Source organism: Scyliorhinus torazame, chromosome 6 (assembly GCF_047496885.1).
Source record: "Scyliorhinus torazame isolate Kashiwa2021f chromosome 6, sScyTor2.1, whole genome shotgun sequence".
Lineage (NCBI taxonomy): Eukaryota > Metazoa > Chordata > Chondrichthyes > Carcharhiniformes > Scyliorhinidae > Scyliorhinus > Scyliorhinus torazame.
The window spans coordinates 171285588-171305862 of NC_092712.1; positions in this window are offsets into that span (position 1 = coordinate 171285588).

The following is a 20275-nucleotide window of genomic DNA, read 5'->3' on the forward strand; positions in this document are numbered from 1 at the left end:
GTGTGAGTGCCTCGTGCCTTTTATAGTGAGATACCACCCCTGAGTGTCCTGCCTGCTCATTGGTCATATCCTGTTCTCTGTGTTCATTAGCTGCCTGTCTGTGCCTGTCTGTATATCATTGTCTGCATGTCTGCATATCATGACATCTCATTTTTTTAATATTTTGTAGGCACATGGGAGCATACTTACATGTGGAGGCATATATTAACATATTTACAAGTAGTGCCATATGTGAACGTATTTACATGTGAAGACAGCTGTCTAATGTGAGAAAACAGAACACAGCAAACAAAACAAATGTTCATAAGTCCAGTCTCTGGGGCTTTCGTCTGATCCTTGTCGACCGCCGGAGGGGTGGTGGTGGGGATGACAGCGCCTTGACAGGCTGGATGGAAGCCTGACTGGTGGCCTCGTAGTTCGAGGTATCAGGAGGTGGCAAAACAACGGACGGAAACAGAATAGAAAGCGGTTGCGGGCAGGCAACTTTACGCAGTGCCCGTCTGTTTCGTCACACAACAGAACCATCAGCCATACGTACAACATACGAGCGGGGGGCAGCCTGTCGAACAACGACAGCTGGAGCAAACCACCCACCATCCGGTATCTTGATCCTGTCAGTGTCTGCCGGGGGTAACACGGGCAAATCGGTGGCATGAGTATCATAGCCCTGCTTTTGCTGGTTTTGGAGTTGCTTCACCTTCTGCAGCACCGGGAGGTGATACAGGGTGGAAAAGTGTATGCCTGGAATTCCCTGTTCATCAGGAGTTGAGCCGGCGACATGCCAGTGGATAGTGGGGTCAACCTGTACGCAAGCAGCGCGAGGTAGATGTCAGAAGCAGAATCCGCGGCCTTGCAGATGAGCTGTTTCACAATGTGCACACATGTGCATCCCTTTTTCAACCTTCCCATTGGACTGCGGATAGTGTGGGCCGGAAGTGACATGTTTGAAATGGTATGACTTGGCAAACTGTGATACCCTCAATGACGACGGTTAGAGTGTAAACAGTAAAGAAGGCTTTAATAAACTAAGAACTAGACTAGAGCTGAGACGTGTGCTAACTGCTGCACTGCTCACAAGGCGGCCCCTTATATACGGTTCCCAGATGGGCGGAGCCGGAGGCGGTGTTCCCCAGGGTTACAAGCTCGGTCTTAAAGGGGACATCACCTTACATGATGACAAGGGTACAGTGTTACAGTAACCGTTCATCACATTTACCCCCTGTTTAAAAAAAGTCCGGCGGGGGTGAACTGCCATCATAGGTCCATTGGTCTCGGTGGCCGGATCAGCCGCATCGACCTCCTCAGTTCGGGCGGTGGTGCGGCGGCCGGTGGTGCAGCGGACACGGACGTCCTGGTTGAGGGTACGTCCGGGAGCACGGCGGACGGAGCTTCGGTCTGGGTCGGGGCAGGGGAACAGGGCGCAGGGAGAATAGGCGGGGCCGGGGTAGCGGTGCCGGCGCCGGCGGGGTGTGTAAAGGAGGGGGCGCTAAGCGGGGGGCGCGGTAGGTACTCCCCAATGGGGGGTGGGGCCGGCAGGGCGTGTGTTGTAGTGGGTGCCGGGTCCTGCAGGGGAGTGGCGCGGGAAGGGGCGTCAATAGTGGGGGATCCAGCGGGTGCCAGATCCCGGAGGGAAACCGTATCTTGCCTGCCGTCGGGGTGCTCGACGTAGGCGTAACTGGGGTTGGTGTGGAGTAATCGGACCTTTTCGACCAGGGAGTCCGTTTTATGGCTCCTCGTGTGCCTCCGGAGAAGAACAGGTCCCGGAGCCGTCAGCCAAGGTGGAAGCGAGACCCCGGAGGTGGACTCCCTGGGGAAAACAAACAATCGGTTGTGAGGGGTCTCATTCGTGGCCGTGCAGAGGAGCGACCTAATGGAGTGTAGGGCATCGGGCAGGACCTCCTGCCAGCGGGTAGTTGGGAGACTTCTCGACCGTAGGGCCAGAAGGCCAGCCTTCCACACTGTCGCGTTCTCCCTCTCCAGCTGCCCGTTTCCCCGCAGATTATAACTGGTCGTTCTGCTCGAGGCAATGCCTTTGCTGAGCAGATACTGACGCAGTTCATCGCTCATGAACGATGTACCCCGGTCGCTGTGGATATAAGTGGGGAAACCGAACAGGGTGAAGATGCTGTGCAGTGCCTTAATCACGGTGGCTGAGGTCATGTCGGGGCAGGGAATGGCGAATGGGAAACGGGAGAACTCATCGATAACGGTGAGGAAATAGGCATTATGATTGGTTGACGGGAGGGGCCCCTTGAAGTCCATGCTCAGTCGCTCAAAGGGCCCCGAGGCCTTCACGAGCCGTACATTGTCTGGCCGGTAGAAGTGCGGTTTGCACTCCACACAGATCTGGCAGGCCCTGATCATGGCCTTGACCTCCTTGGTTGAGTAAGGTAGGTTGCGGGACTTGATAAAATGGACGAGCCGGGTAACCCCCGGGTGGCAGAGGTCATTGTGGATGACTTGCAGGCGGTCGTCCTGTGCGTTGGCACATGTGCTGCGGGACAGGGCATCTGGGGGCTCATTCAGCTCCCCTGGACGTTACTTGATATCGTACGTGTAGGTGGAGTGTTCGATCCTCCACCTCAAAATTTTATCAATTTTTATTTTGCCCCGTTGCGTGTTATCAAACATATAGGCGACTGACCGTTGGTCGATGACGAGGGTGAACCTCCTACCAGCTAGGTAGTGCCTCCAGCGCCACACAGCCTCCACAATGGCTTGTGCCTCCTTCTCGACTGCAGAGTGTCGAACCTCGGAGGCAGTGCGGGTCCGGGAGAAGAACGTTACTGGTCTGCCTGCCTGATTGAGGGTAGCAGCCAGGGCGATGTCTGATGCATCGCTCTCTAAGGGGATAGTTTCGTCCACCGCGCGCATAGCGGCCTTGATGATATCGGCCTTGATGCGGTTATAGGCCAATTGAGCCTCAGCCGTGAGGGGAAAAGTGGTGGTCTTTATGAGTGGGCGGGCTTTATCCGCATACTTGGGGACCTACTGGGCGTAGTAGGAGAAGAGCCCCAAGCACCGTTTGAGGGCCTTGAGGCTGCGGGGGAGGGGGAGTTCCTTAAGGGGCGCATGCGGTCGGGGTCAGGACCTAGGACCCCGTCTTCCATGACATAGCCGAGGATGGCGAGACGGGTTGTGTGGAAAATACATTTTTCCTCATTTTCGGGTCAGGTTAAGGGCTCGGGCGGTCTGGAGGAACTTTTCGAGGTTAGGGTCATGGTCCTGCTGGTCATGGCCACAGATGGTGACCTTGTCCAAGTACGGGTATGTAGCCCGCAAACCGTACTGGTCCACCATTTGATCCATCGCCCTTTGAAAATGGAGACCCCATTTGTGACGCCGAAGGGGACCCTGAGGAAGTGGAAGAGCCGGCCGGCTGCTTCGAAGGCAGTATAGGGGCAGTCTTTGGGTCGAATGGGGAGCTGGTGGTAGGCGGATTTGAGGTCGACCGTGGAAAATACTCGGAATTGGGCGATCCGATTTACCATTTCCGTGATGCGAGGAAGGGGGTATGCATCAAGCTGCATGAATCGGTTTATGGTCTGGCTATAATCCACGACCATCCGTTTCTTGTTCCCGGACCGGACTACCACCACTTTTGCTCTCCAAGGGCTGTTGCTAGCCTCGATGACCCCCTCTCCCAGTAAACGCTGGACCTCTGACTTGATAAAAGTCATGTCTTGGGCACTGTAGCGCCGGCTCCTGGTGGCGACGGGCTTACAGTCGGGAGTGAGGTTCACGAATAGCGAGGGGGGTGCGACTTTCAGTGTCGCAAGGCAGCATACCGTGAGGGGGGGCAAGGGTCCACCAAACTTCAGTGTCAGGCTTCGGTGGCTGCACTGGAAATCCAGTCCGAGCAGCAGGGGGGCACAGAGGTGGGGAAGGATATAAAATTTGAAACGTGTGTACTTGGCGCCCTGGATCGAGAGATCCGCAATACAGTACCCCTTGATTTGTACTGAGTGGGCCCCGGATGCGAGGGCTATGGTTTGGGATGCAGGATGGGTGCGCAGGGAGCAGCACCTTACCGTTTCAGGATGGATAAAGCTCTCCGTGCTCCCGGAGTCGAAGAGGCATGCAGTGTCGCGCCTGTTGACCTGGACCTGCATCATAGAGTTCTGCAGGTGTTTTGGCCGAGTTTGGTCGAGGGTGATCGCACCCACTCGTGGGTAGTCAGAGTCCTCAGCCGAGTCGGACATGTAAAATGGCCGCCGCCGGCTGCGCGTGTCGGGTCGAGAAGATGGCCGCCGACAAGATGGCCGCTCCCATGATTCACACGAGGCTGATGACGCGTCAGAAGGGGGCGTGTCAGGTCGGTGCGCAGCCGCATTGCGAGGCCTGCGGGACTGAGAGCCTGATTTTCAGGCCGGCTGTTCTTTGTTCTTCTGGCCCCTGGCTCTGGCCAGGCAGACCCTCGCAAAATGCCCCTTCTTCCCGCAGTCGCTGCAGATCGCGGAGCGGGCTGGGCAGCGTGGGCGTGGGTGCTGGCCCTGCCCGCAGATGTAGCACGGTGTGCCCCCATGATGAGCGGGTCGCCGCGTGGTGCAGGCCTGTAATATGGCTGAGTCTGAGGAAGTCCGGGGGGGGGCTCGCAGATTCCGCGGGGTACGTACCCAAGTTATGTCGGGCCACCTCCAGCGAGGAGGCGAGCGTTAGCATGTCCTGGAGGTCTTTTGCCCCGTTTCCGAGCAGCCGCTGCTGGATGTAGGTCGAGCGGATGCCGGACTCGAAAGTGTCTCTGATGTGCAGGTTCATATGGACTTCCCCTGTCACATCCTGGTGGTCACAGTCCCTGGCAAGCACGGTGAGTTTCTCGACGAATTCGTCTAGCGATTCCCCCGAGCGCTGCCGGCAGGTAGAGAGCAGATGCTGGGCGTGCACCTCGTTGATAGGTTTGACGAACCGCTTGCAGAGTAGCTCGACTGCCGATTCATAAGTCATCGCCTTCTCGAGCGTGGCGCAGATTCTGTGACTCACCCGGGCGTGGAGTAGGCGCAGCTTGCGTGGCCCCAGGATGGGAGTCACTGAGGAGTCCCAGGTAAGCCTCGAAGCATCGGAGCCAGTATTTCAAAATTTCCTTTGCTTCCGGTGTCCATGCTTCCAGGTTGAGCTTCTCGGGTTTTAGGCCTGCGTCCATCCTGATGTAGTTTTGTTTATTAAATTGTGGTACCCTCAATAATGACGCTTAGAGTGTAAACAGTAAAGAAGGCTTTAATAAACTAAGAATTAGACTGGTGCCGAGACGTGTGCTAACTGCTGCACTGCCCACAAGGCGGACCCTTATATACGGCTCCCAGATGGGCGGAGCCGGAGGCGGAGTTCCCCAGGGTTCCAAGCCCGGTCTTAAAGGGGACATCACCTTACATGATGACAAGGGTACAGTGTTACAGTAACCGTTCATCACACAAACACAGACCACTCGTGGCTGTTGAAGCACGGGCCATTGTCACTCATGACAGTGAGTGGGATACCATGCCTGGAGAACGTCTCCTGACAGGCCTTGATGACGGTCCGAGATGTGAGGTCTGAGAGCTTCACGATGTCAGGGTAATTGGAGAAATAGTCAATAATCAACACGTAGTCATGACCATTCGCACGAAAGAGGTCAATGCCAACCTTCGACCACGGGGAGGTCTTGATCTCATGCTGCTGGAGCGTCTCCTTGCTCTGCGCGGGCTGGAAGCATTGACAGGTCGCACAGTTGAGGACCATGTTCGAGATGTCCTGGCTAATAGCGGGCCAATAGACAGCCTGCCTAGTTCAGCGTCTGAACTTCTCGACGCCCAGGTGTCCCTCATGGATTTGGCGGAGCACCAAGCTCTGGAGGCTGAGTGGAGAGTGAGTCAAGCCGGTCCAGCTTGAGGATGATACCATCAATCACCGTCAGGTCGTCCTTCACATTGTAAAATTGAGGGCACTGCCCTTTCTGCCAGCCATTGGCGAGGTGGTGCATGACACGCTGCAAGAGGGAGTCTTTGGCTGTCTCCTTGCGGATACGAACCACCTTCTCATCAGACGCCGGGTGGGTACTAGCACACAGCTGCACCTGTGATTCAATCTGCAGGATGATTTCCAGCGGTTCACTAGGCAATGTGATGGAGCGGGACAATGCATCAGCGATGATGAGCTCCTTGCCAGGCGTGTACACTAAGTCAAAGTCGTACCTTCTGAGTTTGAGGAGGATGCGCTGCAACCGAGGCATCATGTCGTTCAGGTCCTTGTGGATAATGTGGACCAGAGGCCTATGATCCGTCTCGACAGTGAATGTCGGCAGGCCGTAGACATAGTCGTGAACTTGAGAATGCCAGTGAGAAGACCCAGGCAATCCCTCTCTATTTGCGCATACCTTGTTTCAGTGGGCATCATGGCCCTCGATGCGTAGGCTACCGGTGTCCAGGATGAAGTGTCATCGCGTTGAAGCAGCACCGCTCCAATGCCATCCTGGCTCGCATCTGTCAAGATCTTCGTCTCCCTGTCGGGTCGAAAAATGCCAGGACGGGTGCAGTGATGAGCTTGGCTTTCAGCTCCAACCACTCTGCCTGATGCACTGCCTTCCACTCAAAGGCAGTGGACTTTTATACCAGGTTTTGTAGAGCCGTGGTGAGTGAGGCCAGGTTTGTGATGAACTTGCCCAGAAAATTGACCATGCCCAGGAAGCGCAGCACAGCCTTCTTGTCTTCAGGGAACTTCATGGCTTTGATGGGCTTGACCTTGTCTGTGTCCGGGCGCACGCCCTGCTGAGAGATCTGGTCACCTAGGAACTTGAGTGTCGACATGCCAAAGCAACATTTGGACCTGTTCAGCTTCAGATCATTGGCATGGATACGGTGGAATACCTGCTGGAGACGCGAAACATGCTCTTCAGATGTCGTGGACCATATGATGATGTCGTCCACGTACACACGAACCCCTTCAATGCCCTCCATCATCTGCTCCATGATGCGATGGAAGATATCCGATGCCGAGACAATGCCAAACGGCATGCGATTACAGCAGTATCTGCCAAACGGTGTGTTGAAGGTGCAGAGCCTTCTGCTGGACTCATCCAGCTGGATTTGCCAAAATCCATGTGATACATCTCACTTGGTGAAAAAACGTGCACGTGCCATCTCACTGGTGAGTTCCTCCCGCTTCGGGATGGTGTAGTGTTCACGCATTATATTCTTATTGAGATCCTTGGGATCAATGCAGATGCGCAGGTCTCCCGAAGGCTTTCTAACACAGACCATCGAGCTGACCCAGTCAGTCGGTTCGGTTACCTTGGAAATTATGCCCTGTTGCTGAAGATCCTTGAGGTGTGCCTTCAGGCGCTCCCTCAGTGGAGCCGGGACCCGGCATGGTGCGTGGACCACTGGCTTGGCATCAGGTTGTAGCAGAATCTTTTATCGATATGGCAGCGTTCCCATAACGTCGAACACATCGGGATTCTGAGCGAGGATGTCGTCAATGCTGGCCTGAAGATCCACATTGGAGATGTCGTTGTGTAAACCCGTTGCACGAGGTTCAGCTCCTTGCAGGCCTGCGCGCCAAGTAGGGATGCCCTGTCTGGCTTGACAATTTCAAAACATAACCGTGCATGGGTGCTCCAGTTGGAGAGGAGTAGATGGCAGGATCTCAGTGCCGTGATGGCATTTCCGTTGTAGTCCAGGAGCCTGCATGCTGCTGGATGGACCTTGGGGAGCTTCTTGATGCATTTGAAATCTGCCTGTGAGAGGAGGTTGGCAGAAGCACCTGTGTCCAGCGTATACTGGATGGAGCAGTGGTTGACCTGCATCACCGCATGCCATTCGTCCGCAGAATCCACAGCGAGGTTGGGTCGAATTTGTGATGAGTTGGATGTGGCAAATTCACATTTGGTAATGATGCCCACACAGTAGGCGGAGTCCAGGCATTCTTCCTCTGGATCCGTTGTGCTGCCAGGATCAGAATCCTGTAATCGTTGTTGCACATTCTGAACGCGTCGTCGTCGGAATTGGGAGCGCTGGCCCCTGACTGGTGGTGCAGACCTACACACGGCTGCATAGTGTCCAGGCTTCCCGCAGTTTAAACATCGCCTGCCTCTTGCAGGGCAGTGTTTCTTTATGTGGGCGTTGCCGCAGTTCGAGCACGTCATGACGTCGGCATCCTGCCTCTCCCCGCGTCATCGCACATGCGCAGGGCGGGTGTCGGCCACTTTGTTATCCCGTTCGCACCGCGCATGCGTGGGGCCCTGGGAAAAGCGCGCGAAATGGCCGCTTTCATCAATGCTGAGGCGTTGCATCTGGGAGACGGCCTGCACACTTTCTGCCTCGTGGGTTGCAAGTTTCTCATTTTCAGCTGATTTGTACTGGGCATAGCGATTTTTGCCGTGCTCATGCACTGTGCATGTTTAAATCGCGACTGGCAGGGTCATATGCTTGATCTTCAGTAGCTGCTCTCTCAGAGGATCAGAGTGAACTCCAAAAAACGATTTGGTCTCTGATCATGGAGTCAGCAATATCACCAAAGTTGCAGGATAGCGCTAGCAGGCGGCGGTTAGTTAAGAAGGAGTTGAAAGATTCATCTTTACCTTGTAGACGCTGTGTGAATATGTAGCGTTCGAAGATTTCATTGTTGTCCACTTCACAGTGACTGTCAAACATGTCCTGGATGGTATGAAAATTTGTCTTGTCCTGGCCTGGTGAAGTGAAAAGAGTTGAAGAGTTTGATGGCTTGATCACCCGCTGTTGAAAGGAGAAGCGCGATCTTACTTGCATCAGACGCACCCACGAGGTCTGAAGCTTCGATGTACAGCAGAAACTTTTGCTTGAATGTCCGCCAGAGGTCTTGAGCTGGTGAGGAGCCTGAATCTTCTCCATGGTGCTGGGATACATTCGCTGGTCGTCACGGAACAGACTGATGTAAACCGCCTCGATTAAGCAGTCTCCTGGTCGCATGTCGTGTTATGTACTCTGGGATAACACAGGCTGCAACTGAATGCAGCTTTAACCAAAAGATACCCCAGACCTTGAAGTTAGTTAAATCTGATTTACTGAACCAGTAGCACAGTTAGCACAGTTCTCTATGAGTTCGACTCTCTGCTAACCTAAGTGTGGTTACTCTGTCTGACTGAACCAGACTAGCTCTTAGCCACGTGCTGGAGGTGTGAGAAGACCACCTGTGTGAGTACATACACCCTGACTCAGTCTGTAGATGTTCATCAGCAGAAAGAGGCGGAGTGTGAGTGCCTCGTGCCTTTTTTAGTGAGATACCACCCCTGAGTGTCCTGCCTGCTCATTGGTCATGTCCTGTTCTCTGTGTTCATTAGCTGCCTGTCTGTGCCTGTCTGTATATCTTTAACTGCATGTCTGCATATTATAACATTCTGAACTTGAAGAAAATCGCAGTGGAGGGCTTGCTAATTACTATTACATAACTGTGCTTCTGGCTGTGGGTCAGAGCAATTTCTATTTTGGTCAGCAATGCTGATAAGAAGTTTTTTAGTGGGCAATGGTTAATGAGACATTAATGAATCATTGTTGCTCAAAGTACAGCCGAAAGAATGAGAGAGTAAGCAGAATTATTTTTTAAGTTAAAATATAGAGAAACCAGCTTCTTACAACTTCGTAGTTACAGATTATTAAAGCATATCTTTTTTTAGAGGCTTGTTTCATGTAAACTTGATCTCTAGCTGAAAAACTACAGGCTTGGTGGCTGCAAACTGACTTGTCCGCTCTCTGAGACAGTTAGATGTTAACTGCCTTTCTGGCTTTTAATCATTGGGTCATTTATACTTTGATAGAATCATAGAATCTCGACAGTGCAGAAGGGGGCCATTCTGCCCTTCAAGTCTGCTCCGATCCTCTGAAAGAGTACCCTACCTAGGCCTACTCTCCCACTCTATCCCTATAACCCCACAACCCCAACTAACCTTTTGGATGCGAAGGGACAATTTAGAATGGCCAATTCACCTAACCTGTACATCTTTGGACTATGGGAGAAATCGGAGCACCCGAAGGAAACCCTTGCCGACACACGGAGAATATGTAAACATGACAAAGATAGTCACCCAAGATTGGAATTGAACACAGGTCCTGGCACTGTGAGGCAGCAGTGCTAATCACCATGTCACCGTGCCGTCCTTTGATGATGCTTTCTATGTATTCGGCTGTCTGCCCCTATCAATTTCCTGAACTACCTATTGATGTATGTATTGCTCATGGATGTCCCCAATTGTCTATAAGATGTTTCTCCTCATACGTTCTTCACACCTAATTATATAAATGGTCTTCTAATCTTGGTTTTGGGAGAGATGCATATCAATGGGGTCTATTAAATACTGTCCACAGCTGTCTCTAGGCAGATGTCTACCTGTTGCTGGACATTTCACACCCTATTATGTTTTGGTAAAGTAGCTTACTGCTGTTGGGAGGCAGGTTCATGACACATTCCCCTTTTTATAAATGAAATGTCTTAATTTGAAAGACGTTTCATTTCTCTACCCTTCACTCACTATTAACTATTCACATTAACTATTACAAAATTCATGAGTATGCATTAACAGAATAGATACCCCCAAAATGTTCCCACTGTTCCCAAAAGTCTAATTTATACTCAGGATCAGGGCCGGGATTCTCCCCTACCCGGTGGGGCAGGGGAATCCGGCATAATAGAGTTGTGGGAACCACTCCAGCGTCGGGCCGCCCCTATGGTGTGGAATTCTCCGCACCTTTAGGGGCCAAGCCCTCACCTTGAGGGGCTAGGCCCACACCGGAGTGATTTCCGCCCTGCCGGCTGGCGGGAAAGGCCTTTGGCGCCATGTCAGCTGGCGCCGAAAGGACTTCGCCCGCCCGCCGATCGGTGGGCCCCGATCGCGGGCCAGGCCACCGTGGCGGCTCCCCCCGGGGCCAGATCGCCTCCCGCCCCCCCCCAGGACCCCGGATCCTGCCCGCACCGTCTGCCCCCGCCGGTAAGGTAGGTGGTTCAATCCACGCCGGCTGGCGAGGGTTGACAGCGGCGGGACTTCGGCCCATCGCGGGCCGGAGAATCGCCGGGGGGAGCCTGCCGACCGGCACGGCGCGATTCCCACCCCCGCCGATTCTTTGGTGGCGGAGAATTTGGGACACGGCGGGGGCGAGATTCACGCCAGCCCCCGGCAATTCTCCGACCCGACGGGGGGGGGGTCAGAGAATCGCGCCCCAGGTTCTGGTTGAACACCACTGATAGGCACAATGACTCAATCCTCGTATCCCCATGTCCATGACAACTTAGCTCGATGTAACCTATGAATATGGTTTGATTGGAATGGTGCCCCCCACATTGACGTCATGCATTGCGAAGCCCATTACACCTAGTTCATTCCTGCAAATACAGTTATAGGACTGCAGTAACTCTGTCAGTTCACTCTGGCATTTATCAGGGAGATGGTGTAAATGGTCTAGTACTTCCTCATTGTCCAAATGAATTAGAGGGAAGTCACTGTCAGTATCTGACCCCTCGTCTTCCCCTAACAAGACTTCCTGCTTGATCTCATCTTCTCTAACCCAATATTGTTTTCACATGTTCACATGACACACTCTGTGATTTGATCTGTCTGGAGTGCATATCAGAGTTTTTTTTCGCTCAACTCCCTTTTAGTGTAACATGGCCCACTGAATCTAGCCTTCATGGGTATGCCTGACACAGTTAACAACATGAGCACTCTCTCTCCAGGCATAAAACTCTGGAGTCTGGGTCTTCATATCGGCCCTGGCTTTTACCCCCTGCTGGGCTGTCTGTAAACATTTTACATTTGAGTTACTCCGCTGCAATTCAATCAACCTTTTTGAATTGCATACATTTGCCTCATTCTCAGTATCTGTCTCATTGTCGTTTAGCTTGCTAAAAATGGTCCTCAGATCACCTGATCTCATTGGCCTCACCCTGGACTCGCAACTTCCCCTCTTTCGTCTCAGTTTATGAGCCTCTGATTGCATCACCATGCAATCCAGTTTCTCTGTGGCAGGTCTCTCTATTGGCTGTTCGGCTACATGTACGGAACGATCTGTCTGGACTGTAAATAGAACAATACTTTTCGCTGTCTCTCGGTGCACGTGACAATAAATCAAATTCAATTCAATTCTCCTGTTCTCCAGCCTCTGATTTCATATTTCCTGCTTTAAGATTCGTAACACCATCTGGCTCCAACATAGTGATTTGGTGTGGCCCAGTTTATTGCAATGAAGACGTCTGACCTTTTTCATATCTCTCACCCTATCAACAGGGTCTGTTGTATTTTTAGATGAAACCTGTTTGGAGTTTCCGACCACTCCCGCTCTGGCTGACCTGTCCGCTCTTCCATCTGTGGTGTTGGGTGTTCTAACACACAGAAGAGCCAACACAGTTGCATATGGTACAACACTTGTTTATTTAAACTCACTATTTACAACTTGGTCTTTGCACTCTGCACGTGGGGGGCTCCCTGCTTGTGGTGTTTCAACAGCTCTTTCATGCTTCCTTCTCCCCAGACCTACTGACCTCCAGGTGTCGTGCTCGTGCTTTTTATGTGGTTGGTGTTCTTGTCTGTGATTGGTTGTGGTGTTGTGTACTCTGATTTGCCTGTTAGTGTGTCCATCATGATGTGTGTGTTTGAATATCATGACATCCCCCCTTTTTACAAAGATATGTGCCTACGTGGTAATAAATATGATCGTGACGTGAGTGCATCTAAGAGTGTGTGTGTGTCGTGTGCAGCATGTGTCTATGACGGAACTATGTACATGGGGCGATGTCGAGTGCGTCACATGAATCCAGTTGTACCATAACATAACAGAAATGCGAACGAGAGAAGAAGAAAAAAAATTTTGAACAGTTGTCCAGTCAGACGACATCTGGAACGATAAACAACAACAGGTTATCATGTAAAATTGTCCAACTTATTAAACATATGAACTGTATTATAAGTCCATTCTAATGGGTTTGCGACGAATTCGGGTTGACCGCCTTAAGGGTGGATCAAGAACCACCGGCTGCTGTGCAGGCATGGCCATGGGTGGCGATGGAAAGGGCGTGATGTGCGGCAGCTCCACAAAGTCATCCTCGGAAGCCTGTTGAGGATCTGGCGTGTTGTGTGGCTGTGAACGTGGAAGTCGGCGAAGGGCGCGCCGATTGCGGCGACGCACGGAACCATCCGGCATGCGAACCAGGAACGAGCGGGGAGCCACTTGTCGGAGGACTTCGGCCGGTGCTGACCAGCCACCATACGGTTGATGGACGCGTACTTTGTCTCCGGAGGACAGGGGGGGCAGGTCCGTCGCTCGTGTGTCGTACCGACCTTTCTGGCGATCACGCTGCAGTTGCATGTCCCGAAGAACCGCCTCATGGTCTGTTGTCGGTGCCAGGACGGAAGGTACCGTCGTCCTGAGGGAGCGACCCATTAGTAGCTGCGCTGGCGAGAGGCCCGTGGATAACGGGGCCGATCGATAGGCCAGCAAGGCAAGGTTAAAGTCCGATCCGGCATCAGCCGCCTTGCACAGGAGCCGCTTTGCGATGTGGACACCCTTTTCAGCCTTCCCGTTCGATTGTGGATGCAGAGGGCTGGATGTCACATGAGTGAAACCATATGCTGCGGCAAAGGACGACCATTCACGGCTGGCAAAACAAGGTCCATTGTCTGACATGACAGTCCTTGGAATGCCATGGCGAGCAAACGTTTCCTTGCAGGCCCCAATGACTGCGGACGACGTCAGATCATGGAGAGGCATGACTTCCGGGTAGTTTGAGAAGTAGTCTATAATAACAATGTAATCTCTGCCGAGCGCGTGAAATAGGTCAACACCCACCTTCGCCCAGGGGGACGTCACCATCTCGTGTGGTAGAAGTGTTTCCGGAGGTTGCGCCGGCTGAAACCTCTGACAGGTTGTGCAGTTGAGCACCATGTTGGCTATGTCTTCATTAATACCCGGCCAATATACCGCCGCCCGGGCCCTTCGTCTGCATTTTTCGACACCCAAGTGGCCTTCGTGTAGTTGACGAAGAATCATCTGGCGCACACTGTGTGGAATGACGATCCTATGCGATTTCATAAGGACCCCGTCTATATTGGTGAGATCATCTCGCACATTGTAAAACTGGGGGCACTGCCCTTTTAGCCACCCTTCCGTCATGTGGCGCATCACTCGCTGCAGCAGAGGGTCAGTCGCCGTCTCTGCGCGTATGTGGGCCAGACAAGGATCATCAGCTGGCATATTTGCTGCTGTCAGAGTCACGTGTGCCTCAATTTGACGCACGAACCCCTCCGCATCTGGTGGTGTGCTCACTGCTCGGGAAAGAGTGTCCGCCACTATGAGTTCCTTCCCCGGAGTGTAGATCAGTTCAAAATCGTACCTCCTGAGTTTGAGTAAGATGCGCTGGAGGCGAGGAGTCATGTCGTTCAGGTCTTTGTTAATGATGTTGACCAGGGGGCGGTGGTCAGTTTCGACCGTGAATCGTGGCAGGCCATACACATAGTCGTGGAACTTGTCCAGTCCAGTTAACAAGCCCAGGCATTCTTTTTCGATTTGCGCGTAGCGCTGTTCGGTAGGGGTCATGGCTCGTGAGGCATACGCAACCGGGGCCCATGATGACGTGCTGTCTTTTTGCAGGAGTACCGCTCCAATACCAGATTGGCTGGCGTCTGTTGAGATCTTTGTAGGGCGAGTCGCGTCAAAGAAGGCCAGCACTGGTGCCGTGACCAGTTTGTGCTTGAGCTCCTCCCATTCCTGCTGATGCGACTGGTGCCAGTTGAATTCCGTCGATTTTTTTACGAGATGGCGCATGTTTGTTGTATGAGAAGCCAGGTTGGGAATGAACTTCCCAAGGAAGTTGACCATGCCCAGGAATCTTAAGACAGCCTTCTTGTCAGCCGGTCGTGGCATGGCTGTGATGGCGCTAACCTTGTCTGCATCGGGACGGACCCCGGACCTTGAGATGTGGTCCCCGAGGAATTTCAGCTCCGTCTGGCCGAAAGCACACTTCGCACGGTTGAGACGCAGGCCATTTTGCCGTATGCGGGTGAAGACACGTCGAAGACGATGCATGTGTTCCTGCGGAGTGGTGGACCAAATGATGATATCGTCCACATATACACGTACCCCTTCGATGCCTTCCATCATCTGCTCCATAATGCGGTGGAATACTTCAGATGCCGAAATGATGCCGAATGGCATCCGGTTGTAGCAGAATCTGCCAAAAGGGGTGTTGAATGTGCATAGTCTTCGGCTGGCCGGGTCCAGTTGGATCTGCCAGAATCCTTTGGACGCATCCAATTTAGTGAATATGTTGGCTCGCGCCATCTCGCTGGTGAGGTCTTCTCGTTTTGGGATGGGATAGTGTTCCCGCATGATGTTGTTGTTCAGATCTTTTGGATCTATACATATACGGAGCTCGCCAGAGGGCTTCTTTACACAGACCATGGAGCTGACCCATGGCGTGGGCTCCGTGACCTTGGATAGGACCCCTTGGTCCTGAAGAATCTGCAGTTGTGCCTTGAGGCGGTCTTTGAGAGGCGCAGGAACCCTGCGAGGTGCGTGAACGACAGGGATGGCGTCCGGTCTGAGTCGAATCTTGTACGTGTGTGGCAATGTCCCCATGCCTTCAAAAACCTCCTGGTTGTGAGCGAGGAGGGAATGGAGATTCGCGTGGAACTCAGCATCCGGGAAGTCGGATATCTCATCTGGAGAGAGAGACATGATGCGCTGTACCAGGTGAAGGACCTTACACGCTTGTGCGCCCAGTAACGAGTCCTTTGATGAGCCCACAACTTCGAAGGGGAGTGTGGCCGTGTACCCCTTGTGAGTCACCTGTAGCTGGCAAGATCCTACGGACGGGATAACGTTCCCGTTATAGTCAACCATCTTAAGCCGGGATGGTGTGATGAGTGGTTTGACCTTCATGGCCTGGACTGCAGAGTAAGCAATCAGGTTGGCGGATGCGCCGGTGTCCAGACGGAAGGCGACGCGCGATCGGTTGACCGTCAGGGTGGCACACCACTCATCGTCTGGATTGATGGCATTGACCTTGTTGACATCAATGACGGCAACTCTGAAGTCATCCTGGTCATCTGCATCACTTAACTGGAAGTCTTGATGCGTGGGCTGGACGGTCCTGACTCGTGTGCGAGGTTGTCGAGGATGCGCCGGATCCATGGGTTGAGCCGCACGACAGCGGGCTGCGTAGTGGCCTATCATGGCACATCTGTTGCACTGTTGGTATTTTGCAGGACATTGCCCTTTTAAGTGTAGACCTCCACACTTGCTGCACGTCATGACGTCACGGCGTTCGTTGCGCCACTGCGCATGCGCAGTGCGATCTTGCGGTGGGCGCGCCTGCGCAGTGCGTCCCTCGTTGTGGCCGTTATTCTTGGCGCGCACCTGCGCGGGAGACCGCGAAAAGCGCGGGAAGCGGCCGCTGTCGTCCGGGCCGTGGGGCGGGAAGAAATCGACGGCCTGGATGCGTTCAACGTCGTGGGCGGCCTGGCTTGCCGATTCGACGGCTGGGGACCCCCTCCGTGCCAACTCGGACGCCTGGAATCGGGCAAAACGGCAGGTCGCATTTTCATGGAGGACACAGGCTTCCACAGCAGACGCTAAGGTGAGGCTCTTTATTTTAAGAAGCTGCTGGCGTAGGCCACTGGAGGCAACGCCAAAAACAATCTGGTCCCTGATCATGGACTCTGTGGTGGTGCCGTAACCGCAGGACTGCGCTAGAATCCGGAGGTGCGTCAAAAAGGGTTGAAAAAGCTCCTCCTTACCTTGCAGGCGTTGCTGAAAGATGTATCTTTCGAAAGTTTCGTTTACTTCAGTTTGAAAGTGCTGGTCCATTTTGAGGATGACCGTGTCATATTTGGCCTGGTTTTCGCCTTCCTCGAACACCAGTGAATTAAAGACATCATTTGGGTGGGGGCCTGCGTAGAAGAGGAGCATTGCAATCTTCGAATCATCCGAGACATTCTGTTTTTCGGTGGCACGGATGTACAGGTCAAATCGCTGCCTGTAGAGCTTCCAGTTGGTGCCTAGGTTCCCCGTGACTTGCATCGGCTGCGGTTTGCCGGTGTGGTCCATGTCCAGAATGGCAGGTTGGTAGGCAGGTATCGATCCACTCCTGTACCATGTGGTGTTGGGTGTTCTAACACACAGAAGAGCCAACACAGTTGCATATGGTACAACACTTGTTTATTTAAACTCACTATTTACAACTTGGTCTTTGCACTCTGCACGTGGGGGGCTCCCTGCTTGTGGTGTTTCAACAGCTCTTTCATGCTTCCTTCTCCCCAGACCTACTGACCTCCAGGTGTCGTGCTCGTGCTTTTTATGTGGTTGGTGTTCTTGTCTGTGATTGGTTGTGGTGTTGTGTACTCTGATTTGCCTGTTAGTGTGTCCATCATGATGTGTGTGTTTGAATATCATGACACCATCGTCCCAATTTCTAGCTTTCTGCAATTTAAAATTGGGACTGAGGAAAGGCTTTGGCCTAGGAGCCAGCTCATAGTCGTCCACAAGCTCTGTGGCTTGTCTGGTAGTCTGACTTTCTACTCCTCAACATGAGTTCTAATCATTGTAGAGTTCTAATCATTGTAGGCAACAAAACTTTAAATTCCTCCAACACGATTATCTCTCCAAGGGTGTCATAGGGTTCTCCTATTTTTGATGCTTGCACCCACCAATCAAAATGACTTGGCTTAACCTTTTCAAATTCAAAGAACAAAGAACAAAGAAATGTACAGCACAGGAACAGGCCCTTCGGCCCTCCAAGCCCGTGCCGACCATACTGCCCGACGAAACTACAATCTTCTACACTTCCTGGGTCCGTATCCTTCTATTCCCATCCTATTCATATATTTGTCAAGATGCCCCTTAAATGTCCCTATCGTCCCTGCTTCCACTACCTCCTCCGGTAGCGAGTTCCAGGTACCCACTACCCTCTGCATAAAAAACTTGCCTCGTACATCTACTCTAAACCTTGCCCCTCTCACCTTAAACCTATGCCCCCTAGTAATTGACCCCTCTACCCTGGGGAAAAGCCTCTGACTATCCACTCTGTCTATGCCCCTCATAATTTTGTATACCTCTATCAGGTCGCCCCTCAACCTCCTTCGTTCCAGTGAAAACAAACCGAGTTTATTCAATCGCTCCTCATAGCTTATGCCCTCCATACCAGGCAACATTCTGGTAAATCTCTTCTGCACCCTCTCTAAAGCCTCCACATCCTTCTGGTAGTGTGGCGACCAGAATTGAACACTATACTCCAAGTGTGGCCTAACTAAGGTTCTATACAGCTGCAACATGACTTGCCAATTCTTATACTCAATGCCCCGGCCAATGAAGGCAAGCATGCCATATGCCTTCTTGACTACCTTCTCCACCTGTGTTGCCCCTTTCAATGACTTGTGGACCTGTACTCCTAGATCTCTTTGACTTTCAATACTCTTGAGGGTTCTACCATTCACTGTATATTCCCTACCTGCATTAGACCTTCCAAAATGCATTACCTCACATTTGTCCGGATTAAACTCCATCTGCCATCTCTCCGCCCAAGTCTCCAGACAATCTAAATCCTGCTGTATCCTCAGACAGTCCTCATCGCTATCCGCAATTCCACCAACCTTTGTGTCGTCTGCAAACTTACTAATCAGACCAGTTACATTTTCCTCCAAATCATTTATATATACTACAAAGAGCAAAGGTCCCAGCACTGATCCCTGTGGAACACCACTGGTCACAGCCCTCCAATTAGAAAAGCATCCCTCCATTGCTACCCTCTGCCTTCTATGGCCTAGCCAGTTCTGTATCCACCTTGCCAGTTCACCCCTGATCCCGTGTGACTTCACCTTTTGTACTAGTCTACCATGAGGGACCTTGTCAAAGGCCTTACTGAAGTCCATATAGACAACATCTACTGCCCTACCTGCATCAATCATCTTAGTGACCTCCTCGAAAAACTCTATCAAGTTAGTGAGACACGACCTCCCCTTCACAAAACCGTGCTGCCTCTCACTAATACGTCCATTTGCTTCCAAATGGGAGTAGATCCTGTCACTAAGAATTCTCTCCAGTAATTTCCCTACCACTGAAGTAAGGCTCACCGGCCTGTAGTTCCCGGGATTATCCTTGCTACCCTTCTTAAACAGAGGAACAACATTGGCTATTCTCCAGTCCTCCGGGACATCCCCTGAAGACAGCGAGGATCCAAAGATTTCTGTCAAGGCCTCAGCAATTTCCTCTCCAGCCTCCTTCAGTATTCTGGGGTAGATCCCATCAGGCCCTGGGGACTTATCTACCTTAATATTTTTTAAGACACCCAACACCTCGTCTTTTTGGATCACAATGTGACCCAGGCTATCTACACCCCCTTCTCCAGACTCAACATCTACCAATTCCTTCAAGGTAAGTCTGTTCAGCCTGTCTTCTTACTCCTCTAAATTCATGTCTGGACACCTCTGGTACTAGCACATCTGCTCCCAATATACCTTTCTTTACTATCTCATAGTCTCCAGACCTTTCCTCTGATAAGGCAGACCTCACTAGCCCGACCTATGTTTACCTCATGGATGTTCCCAAATGTCTATAAGCTGTTTCTCTCCATAAACAAAAGTCAATTACTGCGGATGCTGGAATCTGAAGCCAAAGAGAAAATGCTAGAAAATCTCAGCAGGTCTGGCAGCATCTGTAGGGAGAGAAAAGAGCTAACGTTTCGAGTCCAGTTGGCAGCTTTGACAAAGGGTCATCTGGACTTGAAACGTTAGCTCTTTTCTCTCCTTACAGATGCTGCCAGACCTGCTGAGATTTTCCAGCATTTGCTCTTTGGTTTCTCTCCATAAATTATTCACACCTAATTATTAACTAAATGGCCTTCTAATCTCATTATTGGGAGAGACGCATATCAATGGAGCCCTTTGAATACTGTATACTGCTGTCGCCAGGCAGATGTTGGACATTTTGCATCCGATTATGTTTTGTGAAATTCACTTACTGCTGTTGCTCGGCAGATTCATGACAGGTCTTTGTAGAATGCCAAGGGAGTCACAAAGGATCGTCATAGACAAGGAAGATTCAAGCTAGTAGGAGAAGAGACGGAAGACATTGTAATAATGATGGGTTGGGATGGAGATTAAGGTGGGCAATCTAAAAGAGGAAAGTGTAAGGATTGGCAATAGGAAAGGGGAAAAAAACTGAATTTAATTCAGTTTAATTCAGAAAGGAAGAGGAGTGTCCCAAGTGCAGTCAGAGAGAAATAACTTGAGAAGGGATTTATGGGCTGCTTTTGGAGAAGTAACCAAAATGTGCATGGGAATAGACAC